Below are 9,724 nucleotides of genomic sequence, written 5' to 3'. Positions count from 1 at the left end.
TATATATACATAACATACAATTTATACTACAACAAATTATATAATGGAATATATATACATAACATACAATATATAGTACACTATACTAGTATACTATATATATTATATTTACATGAAGAAGTAGTACTATATATACTACAAAACAAGATTTTTCAAAATGAGGGCCCCACCCCCAATGACCACCAACGGTCATATTAATTGCACAAATAGCCGTTTTTTTTTTAAATTTACAAAACTAACCTTCTCTAACACTATAAGTACCCCCCTCCCTCTTCTTCATTTCAATACTCAATACTCATTTCTCAATCTAAATTTCTCTCAATCTCTCAATCTCCAATTTTCAAGACTTCAAGTCTCAATCTCAATTTTCAAGTTAAATCATGCCTCGTTCGGAAAGAGTGCGCTTATTTGTGTCGCAATACTATGAAGTGCTTGAAGAAAATGAAGAAGGCCAAATATTAAAGTGCAAGAACTGTGGAAGAGTCTTAAATTTTCGTTCAGGGTGTACCACAGGCATTTTAAGGAGGCATATAAAGTATTGTGTTGAGGGTATTTATCCGCAAATTCGTCTTTAAGATTTTTCAACAATTTGTGTTATTTTAAAATTATTAGACGTATTTATGCTTCATGTTGTACTTTGTTATTAATTTATTATGCATGCCAATTTAGTTTTACTATTGATTTGTTATTTTACATTTTCGTCGTCACACTTTAATAATTAGATTTCTATATTATATATACCACATATATTTATATAGCCATGCATAAGAGCAATTTATATATATACATACACATACGGTTTACAAGAAATTGCCCTAAATAAAAAAAATTTAAAAAAAAAAGCCCGGAAATAAAAAAAGCCCATTAGGCCCGCTAAGCCCACGAGCCCGGCCCATTTAGCCCGGGACCATATGGGCTTAGGCCCGTCACGGGCTGGTCCTACCCGTTGAGCCCACGAAGCCCGGGACCGCGAAGCCCGGGACCGCCAGAGCCCGGGACCGCTAAGCCCGGGCCCGTTTAGCCCGGCCCGTTTAGCCCATTTAGGCCCGGGCCCGGGCCCACATACAGCCTTAAGCCATGTGAAAAATTTTTATAGTAAAAGAATAGGTAAAAGGAAGCAAATTGCAAAAAGTCAGATTTAGGGAGACAAGAACAGCTGTATTTTAGTAGTATTGAAGTATCTGATATAAAATACTAGGTTTAATAAAGCAACTTGCAAAAATTTAGATTTGCTTATCCCTATAAATTTCTCAATGGCCTCAATGAAATAGACACAACTACTTATTATCTACAACTACTGTTCCTTTGCAATATAGCACAATGGATTGCAAGAGTTCTTCGACAAAGTTTGCTTCTATTATTGCTTTCTTACTTTTTGCATCTTGTAAGTAATTAATTGCATATATATTTTATTTGCCCTCCCAATATCCGTTGAGGAAATAGAACACTAATTATGTACGTAATTTATCTTACAGTGTTCCAGATGCTTAATGCAAATGAGGTTGTGAAGTCAAATGATGAGTTAAATGTTCTACAACTTCCAGTATCTGATCAAGAGGCTAAACCAGCTGAAGCACTTGATGGAGTGTTTCAAATTTTCATAACTCGATATGGTATGACTATTGTTCTAAACTTGCAATACTTCGTCAGTTACATTCTTTTGCTAATCCCTCTTTTTGTGCTACTCCTAGGGCGGGAAGAAGATAAGAAAACGCGAAGCGTTCTCTTGCTTTCCCAACCTGTTGTTTCTAAAGACTGCCCTCTCTCGGCTGGATCTTGGTCCAGCCTACTACGAGGATCCCGTATCCAGCAACCCAACCTATACAAAGGGCATCAAAGCCCCTTGACTAGGTTGGAGCTATAAAGCTTACCTTATATTATTAAAAAGGGAAAGGGCCTTTTCAGCTGGTGCGCAGGAGCGCACTTCCATTTTCCCTTTACTAGTAGGGGGTCCCGTGGTTCCTATGCCGCCGCGTTTCCCGGTCCTTTTCTTTTAGTGCTTCGACCCGAAGCGATAGCTTCTAGCTAGTTCAGTGGATAAGANTTTCAATACTCAATACTCATTTCTCAATCTAAATTTCTCTCAATCTCTCAATCTCCAATTTTCAAGACTTCAAGTCTCAATCTCAATTTTCAAGTTAAATCATGCCTCGTTCGGAAAGAGTGCGCTTATTTGTGTCGCAATACTATGAAGTGCTTGAAGAAAATGAAGAAGGCCAAATATTAAAGTGCAAGAACTGTGGAAGAGTCTTAAATTTTCGTTCAGGGTGTACCACAGGCATTTTAAGGAGGCATATAAAGTATTGTGTTGAGGGTATTTATCCGCAAATTCGTCTTTAAGATTTTTCAACAATTTGTGTTATTTTAAAATTATTAGACGTATTTATGCTTCATGTTGTACTTTGCTATTAATTTATTATGCATGCCAATTTAGTTTTACTATTGATTTGTTATTTTACATTTTTCGTACGTCACACTTTTAATAATTAGATTTTCAATATTATATATACTACATATATTTATATAGCCATGCATAAGAGACAATTTATATATATACATACACATACGGTTTACAAGAAATTGCCCTAAATAAAAAAAATTTAAAAAAAAAAGCCCGGAAATAAAAAAGCCCATTACGGCCCGCTAAGCCCACGACGCCCGGCCCAGTTTACGCCCGGGACCATAGTCGGGCTTACGGCCCGTCACGGGCTCGGTCCTACCCGTGACGCCCACGAAGCCCGGGACCGCGAAGCCCGGACCGCCAGAGCCCGGGACCGCTAAGCCCGGGCCCGTTTAGCCCGGCCCGTTTAGCCCATTTAGGCCCGGGCCCGGGCCCACATACAGCCTTAAGCCATGTGAAAAATTTTTATAGTAAAAGAATAGGTAAAAGGAAGCAAATTGCAAAAAGTCAGATTTAGGGAGACAAGAACAGCTGTATTTTAGTAGTATTGAAGTATCTGATATAAAATACTAGGTTTAATAAAGCAACTTGCAAAAATTTAGATTTGCTTATCCCTATAAATTTCTCAATGGCCTCAATGAAATAGACACAACTACTTATTATCTACAACTACTGTTCCTTTGCAATATAGCACAATGGATTGCAAGAGTTCTTCGACAAAGTTTGCTTCTATTATTGCTTTCTTACTTTTTGCATCTTGTAAGTAATTAATTGCATATATATTTTATTTGCCCTCCCAATATCCGTTGAGGAAATAGAACACTAATTATGTACGTAATTTATCTTACAGTGTTCCAGATGCTTAATGCAAATGAGGTTGTGAAGTCAAATGATGAGTTAAATGTTCTACAACTTCCAGTATCTGATCAAGAGGCTAAACCAGCTGAAGCACTTGATGGAGTGTTTCAAATTTTCATAACTCGATATGGTATGACTATTGTTCTAAACTTGCAATACTTCGTCAGTTACATTCTTTTGAACATACATGTAAAGTTGCTGTTATGTGACGAGGATGTCTCGCGTTCGAGCCGTGAAAATAGACTCTTGCAGAAATGGGCTAAATATGGACTAAAGCCACCCAATTTAAATATCACTCATCTAACCCACTAAAATATGGGCGGATTCGGCGGGTTGACAAAATATGAGCTCATTTTGCCAGCACTAGTTTATTTTATCACCATATCTGATGATTCTTACAGATTTTCAACATGAGCACATGAATTAATTGTACTATACCAATTAGTTTAGTTATAATAGACCCTCAAAATTTAGTAGAAACAGTTCAATTCCTTGTCCTCTTTAGTGAAGTATGACTTTATACTTTTAAATGAAAGATTTTCTAAACACAACATAGATTGCTATTATCATTTTAATAATTTGAAAAGCAACATACTTCTCAAGCTCTATATTTTCATAATTGTTCCAAAAGAACTGTTCCTTCATCGGCATAACTTTTCAGGTCAACACAATAGAAAATATTTTTCATGAAAAATGACTTTTTTTTCTTCTTTGCAGATCGACAATATTCGAGTCGTCAATGAAAATTTGGCGGCTGTATCGACCCTCCTCCTTGTGGATCTGACAGCGAATGTGCGAACTCAGCCTGCGGTCACAGGTGTGTGAAGAATGGATGGAATTACCATGTCTGTGGCATGTGGTGAAAGTCTGCAAGATGTGGCTCCAAAATTGTATGCCTTGGCACTGTCTTATGGTTTCTATCAGAAAAATAAGTGTATCTCATAAATTGAATTTTTGAGACACTTCTTTCGTGTGTGAATTCAGTATTACTATATATACAATATTTGGTCAATGAGTACTTTTGGGCTATGGTTTCTTCATCTCAAGCTTGCTGAGTTTCCTATTGTGTGTGTCAAATGATTTTCACAATGTGACTTGTTCAAAACCGAGTCCGAGTGGTATTTGTTTGAAGTCTCGAAAGTTTGGAATATACAAACTCAATTTTTGAATTTTTCGCGAACAATATTCATAATTATTTGGCTATCTTAACTGTGACTTGTGCCTATTAGATACTTCAACCTAATTTAATATGTGTCTATTAAACACAAAAACATGATCAGTAAAAAAAAGAAGATATATTTCATACTTATTACGTGGACGGATTTATACAAGTATCGATAAAGTAAGTTTTGAAGTGATATAAATAAAGATAGGTGACTTTATTTTGATTAAAAAAATGACTTAGCTAAACATTTTGTAATAGTTGAATGAGTCCTTGAGCAATGGACTTCAAAAATTTTGGGCACACTCAAGAGTAAAGGATAAAATACTAAAAGGAAATAACTAAATCAAATAAATCTATATATTAGTAAAAGAAGAGGAAAAAACCTCCACATTAAGTGTCACGATCCAAAACTAAACCCGGTCGTGATGGCGCCTATCATGGAACTAGGCAAGCCGACACACTCCCAAACAATTCGATATTTCCTTAAAAGATAGATAAAAGCCTTTTTCATACTGAAAATTCATAAAAGAGTTCAACTCGAAAACAAAATGCGGAAATAAATAGCCCGACATGGGGGTCTCACTAAGTCATGAGCAACTACTACTACTGTTCTGAAATATAGCAAGACTAACATAGTCTGAGAGTAGCCAAAATACACTAAAGGGAAGATAAAGAAGGAGAGAAGCAGGACTGTGATCGCCAGGCGGCTACCTTGCTATTTCCGATGAAAGTCTGCAATTGGAATAGTCAACAGCCGCTACCGTGGCCAGAGATACCTGGATCTGCACACAAGGTGCAGGGGGTAACGTGAGTACACCAACTCAGTAAGTAACAAGTCCAAACTGTGGACTGATAGGTAGTGACGAACAAAACCTCAACAGGTAAACAAAATTTAATTGTGCAGTAAAGTAGGCATGCTTTCAATTCAAGTATTCAGCTCAAGCAATAAAGTAAATACAAATCTGGACAATGTGAAGCATAAAGCTCAACTAATCTCTACATGCCAATGCACAGAATGCATGAAAATGTACCATGTACCTCCACTCAAAAGTGCTCAACCACTTGGTACTGTATATGGCCATCCGGCCCAGGGAAGATCCATCCCGAAATATATACACATCACTGACAACAGTCACTCAGTACCGAGGAAGGCCATTACAGCCCAATGGAGAAGATCTATCTCCAGGTATAAATACTTCGGACAAGATCCATGTCCAAGGAAGATCCATCCCTCAATAATATAAACTGCGCTCACTAGGGATGTGTTATAGACTTCGGAGGGGCTCCTACAGCCCAAGCGCTATCATAATCATCAACATAACCGATGTGGCGTGCAGCTCGATCCCATAACTGTCAATCATAATCAGGCTCTCGGCCTCACTCAGTCATCGCTCTCCAGTCTCACACACGGGCTCACAACGCCATGAAACTAGCCCGGAACAATGAAATGGTGTGCCAAATAATAACAACTGAGACTGAGACATGATATAATATGCATGAATAAGACTGAGTACAGAATATCAATGAAACTAATGAGATGATAGCAAGAAACGACCACTCGGGTCTCAACAGTATCGGGGTGAAGCCCTAACATGATATCTAGCATGATTTACATCTCATTTACTTAATCACGTGATAGAAACACGAATATCAGCAAGAAAGAGTCACTAAGCGGTGCCACGGAATGAACTAGGCCAAAATTCTCACGGTGCATGCCCGCACGCCCGTCACTTGGCATGTGCGTCACCTCAATACTAATCACATAACACATAGTTCGGTGTTTTGAACCCTCAGAACCCAGTTTGGAAGCGTCACGTACCTCAATCAAGCCAAAATCCTACTTCGCGACGCCCTTGCCTCTCGAATCGGCCTCCAAATGCTCCGAATATCTATTCACCATCCGTACAATACCACAATATACGCTAATGGAATGAATTCCACGAGAAAAACTATCAACTTAGATCAAAATCCCGAAATTCATCCAAACCTGGCCCCGGGCCCACATCTCAAAATCTGACAAAAATTACAAAACTAGAAAGCCCATTCACTCACGAGTCCATACATACGAAATTCATCAAAATCCGACTCCATTTGGCCCCTCAAATCCTCAAATCAAACTCTCCAAAATTCCAAGTCCTAACCCTTCATTTTCACCCCTAATCTTCACTAATTACATGATTAAACAATGTAAAATCACCACATATACGAGTATTAGGGCTCAAGCAACTTACCTCACTGATAATCCCTTGAATCCCTCCTCAAAATCGCTCCCAAAAGCTTCAAACCGACTGAAAATGGTGGAAAATGAACCATAATTCGCGAAGTCCACAATTTATACTTTCTGCTCAGAGATACCACATCTGCGGTCCAAATGTCGCTTCTGCGACGCCGCACCTGCGGAAACTCCATCGCAGGTGCGGTTCCCACTTATTCCTCAAAATCCGCTTCTACAGTCACAATATCGCACCTGCGGTCTCGCAGGTGCGCTCATAATCTCGCACCTGCGCTTCCAGCCAGCCTCAGCCTTGGCCGAATCTGCGGCTCCCTCCCCGCTTCTGCGGGCTTGCACCTGGGGTTCCCACTCCGCAGGTGCGGTTATGACAGCTGAGTATAACTTCAGCAATTCCTCAAATTCCAAACTTGTTCCGTCAATCACCCAAAATCAACCCGAGGCCCTCGGGACCTCTACCAAATACAAGTCATATATCAATATACGAACTTAGTCGAACCTTCGAAACACTAAAAATAATATCAAAACACCAAATTACCCTCGGATTCAAGTCTAAGAACTTCTAAACTTCCAAATTTCGCAAACGACGCCGAAACATATCAAATCACCTCCAAATGACCTAAAATTTTGCACACACATCAGAAAAGACACCACGAACATACTCCAACTTCCAGAATTCCATTCCGACCTCGATATCAAACTTTCCACTGCCGACCAAAATCGCCAAATTTCCAACTTTCGCCAATTCAAGCCTAATTCTACCACGGACCTCCAAATCACATTCCGGACGCGCTCCTAAGTCCAAAATCACCTAACGGAGCTAACGAAACCATCAGGATATACATCCGAGATCGTTTACACATGAGTCAATATCCGGTCAACTTTCCAAACTTAAGCCTTCACAAAAGAGACTAAGTGTCTCAAATCCTCTCCGAATCCACTCCAGACCCGAACCAACTGACCCAACATATCATAATATAGCTGAAGGAAACAAAAAGAAGCAGAAATGGGGAAACCGGGCTATAGCTCTCAAAACGACCGGCCGGATCGTTACATTAAGCAAAGTGACAACCTCATAATAGGCCACTTACAATTTAGGACAAAGTTAGTTACGTTAGGTAATAATTAGTTTTTTTAATTTAAATTTTAAAAAATTTAAATTATTTATTATGTGTTGTTAATAATTAGTTACTCTCTTTGAGTTAACAAATTTGAAGTTCTAAAATTATTCTAATATAAAGAAACGAAAATAAGAAAAACAAACTATCAATTCAAATCTGTAATAGTTTACTTTTTGAATTTAAATTTTAAAAATAAATAAATTATGCATCATGTGTTATTAATAATTAGTTACTCTCTTTGAGTTAACGAATTTGAAGTTTTAAAATCTATATCTATATATTATTAAAAGGAGAGGAAAAAACCCCCACATTAAGCGAAGTGGCAACCTCATAATAGGCCACTTGTAATTTAGGACAAAGTTAGTTAGGTTAGGTAATAATTAGTTTTATTTTTGGATTTAAATTTTAAAAACCTTAAATTATGCATTATGTGTTGTTAATAATTAGTTACTCTCTTCGACTTAACAAATTTTGAGTTTTAAAATTATTCTAAAATAAAAAAAAAAATAAGAAAAACAGAACTGTCAATTCAAATCTATAATTAGTTTTCTTTTTGAATTTAAATTTTAAAAAAATTAAATTATGTGTTGTTAATAATTAGTTACTATCTTTGAGTTAATAAATTTGGAGTTTCAAAATTATTCTAAAATAAAAAACGAAAATAAGAAAAACAAAAGTATCAATTCAAACTGGGGAATAGTTTCTTCCTAATATGGTAGTCTATATATATATATATATATATATATATAAAATCCTAGAAATATTTTCTTATATAGAAAATAATTTGATTTTGAATTTAAATATATCAAAATATTATTTCGAATCTATAGATAGAAATATTTGAGTTGCGATGAAATAAAAGTTCATTTGCTTATAGCAAATAATGCAAAAATAGCAATTATTTAGAATATCAGTAAATTTATGACAAAATAGTAATATTACTTATCTGTTTATATTTTTTAAAAATTCAAAATTATAATTTGGTTTAAATATGACAGTATTTTAATTATATGTAAAATTCAAAATGAAAAAAAAACTAATCTATATTGCTAATGAAATGAGATTTTAAAATAAGAATATTTCTCGAGTAAGAAAATATAAATCAATGTTATATATCATCAAAATATTAAGCCAATTGACAAGTTAATAAAAACATATTAGGGAATGTATAGTACTATGTTAATTTAATAAAGAATAAATAAGGAACAAACAATGTATCTATTTATTATTAAAAGGAAAGGAAGAAGCCTTCACATTAAGCCAAGTGGCAACCTCATAATTGGCCAATTGCAATTTAGGACAACGTTAGTTAGGTCAGGTAATAATTAGTTTTCTTTTGAATTTAAATTTTAAAAAAATTAAATGATTCATTATGTGTTGTCAATAATTAGTTACTCCCTTTGACTTAACAAATTTGGAGTTTAAAAATTATTCTAAAATAAAAAACGAAAATAAGAAAAACAGAACTATCAATTCAAATTAGGGAGTAGTTTGTTCCTAATATGGTAACCTATATCTATAAAATACTACAATTTTCTTATATAGAAAATAATTTGATTTCGAATTTAAAGACAAAAATATTATTTCGAATTTATAGATAAATTTATTTGAGTTGAGATAAAATAAAAGTTCATTTGCTTATGGAAAATAATGCAAAAATAGCAATTATTAAGAATATCATTAAATTTATGACAAAATAGTAAAATTACTTATCTGTTAATATTTTTTTAAAAATCAAAATTATAACTTGATTTAAATATGATATTATTTTGATTATATGTAAAATTCAAAATAAAAAAAAAACTAATCTACAATATTAATAAAATGAGATAAAAAAAATTAAAAATATTTCTAGAGTAAGAATATATATATATATATATATATATATATATATATATATATATATATATATATATATATATATATATATATATATATATATATATATA

At 34.9% G+C, this 9,724-nt stretch overlaps 1 long non-coding RNA gene across 2 annotated transcripts; it reads left to right on the top strand.

The window, feature by feature from the left end:
* The first annotated feature begins 1,261 nt into the window (after positions 1–1,261).
* LOC109221929 lies at positions 1,262–4,299 on the top strand. Of its 2 annotated transcripts, none has more exons than XR_002067332.1 (3): positions 1,262–1,384; positions 1,476–1,613; positions 3,977–4,299. It is a non-coding gene; the product is annotated as an uncharacterized LOC109221929 (long non-coding RNA). The 2 variants fall into 2 exon arrangements; XR_002067333.1 differs by lacking the exons at positions 1,262–1,384; positions 1,476–1,613 and adding exons at positions 3,038–3,160; positions 3,252–3,389.
* Positions 4,300–9,724: the final 5,425 nt, after the last annotated feature.

Source organism: Nicotiana attenuata, unplaced genomic scaffold, assembly GCF_001879085.1.
Source record: "Nicotiana attenuata strain UT unplaced genomic scaffold, NIATTr2, whole genome shotgun sequence".
Taxonomy (NCBI): domain Eukaryota; kingdom Viridiplantae; phylum Streptophyta; class Magnoliopsida; order Solanales; family Solanaceae; genus Nicotiana; species Nicotiana attenuata.
Note: the sequence above shows the minus strand (reverse complement) of the source record. Positions and strands in the feature narration are given on the sequence as shown.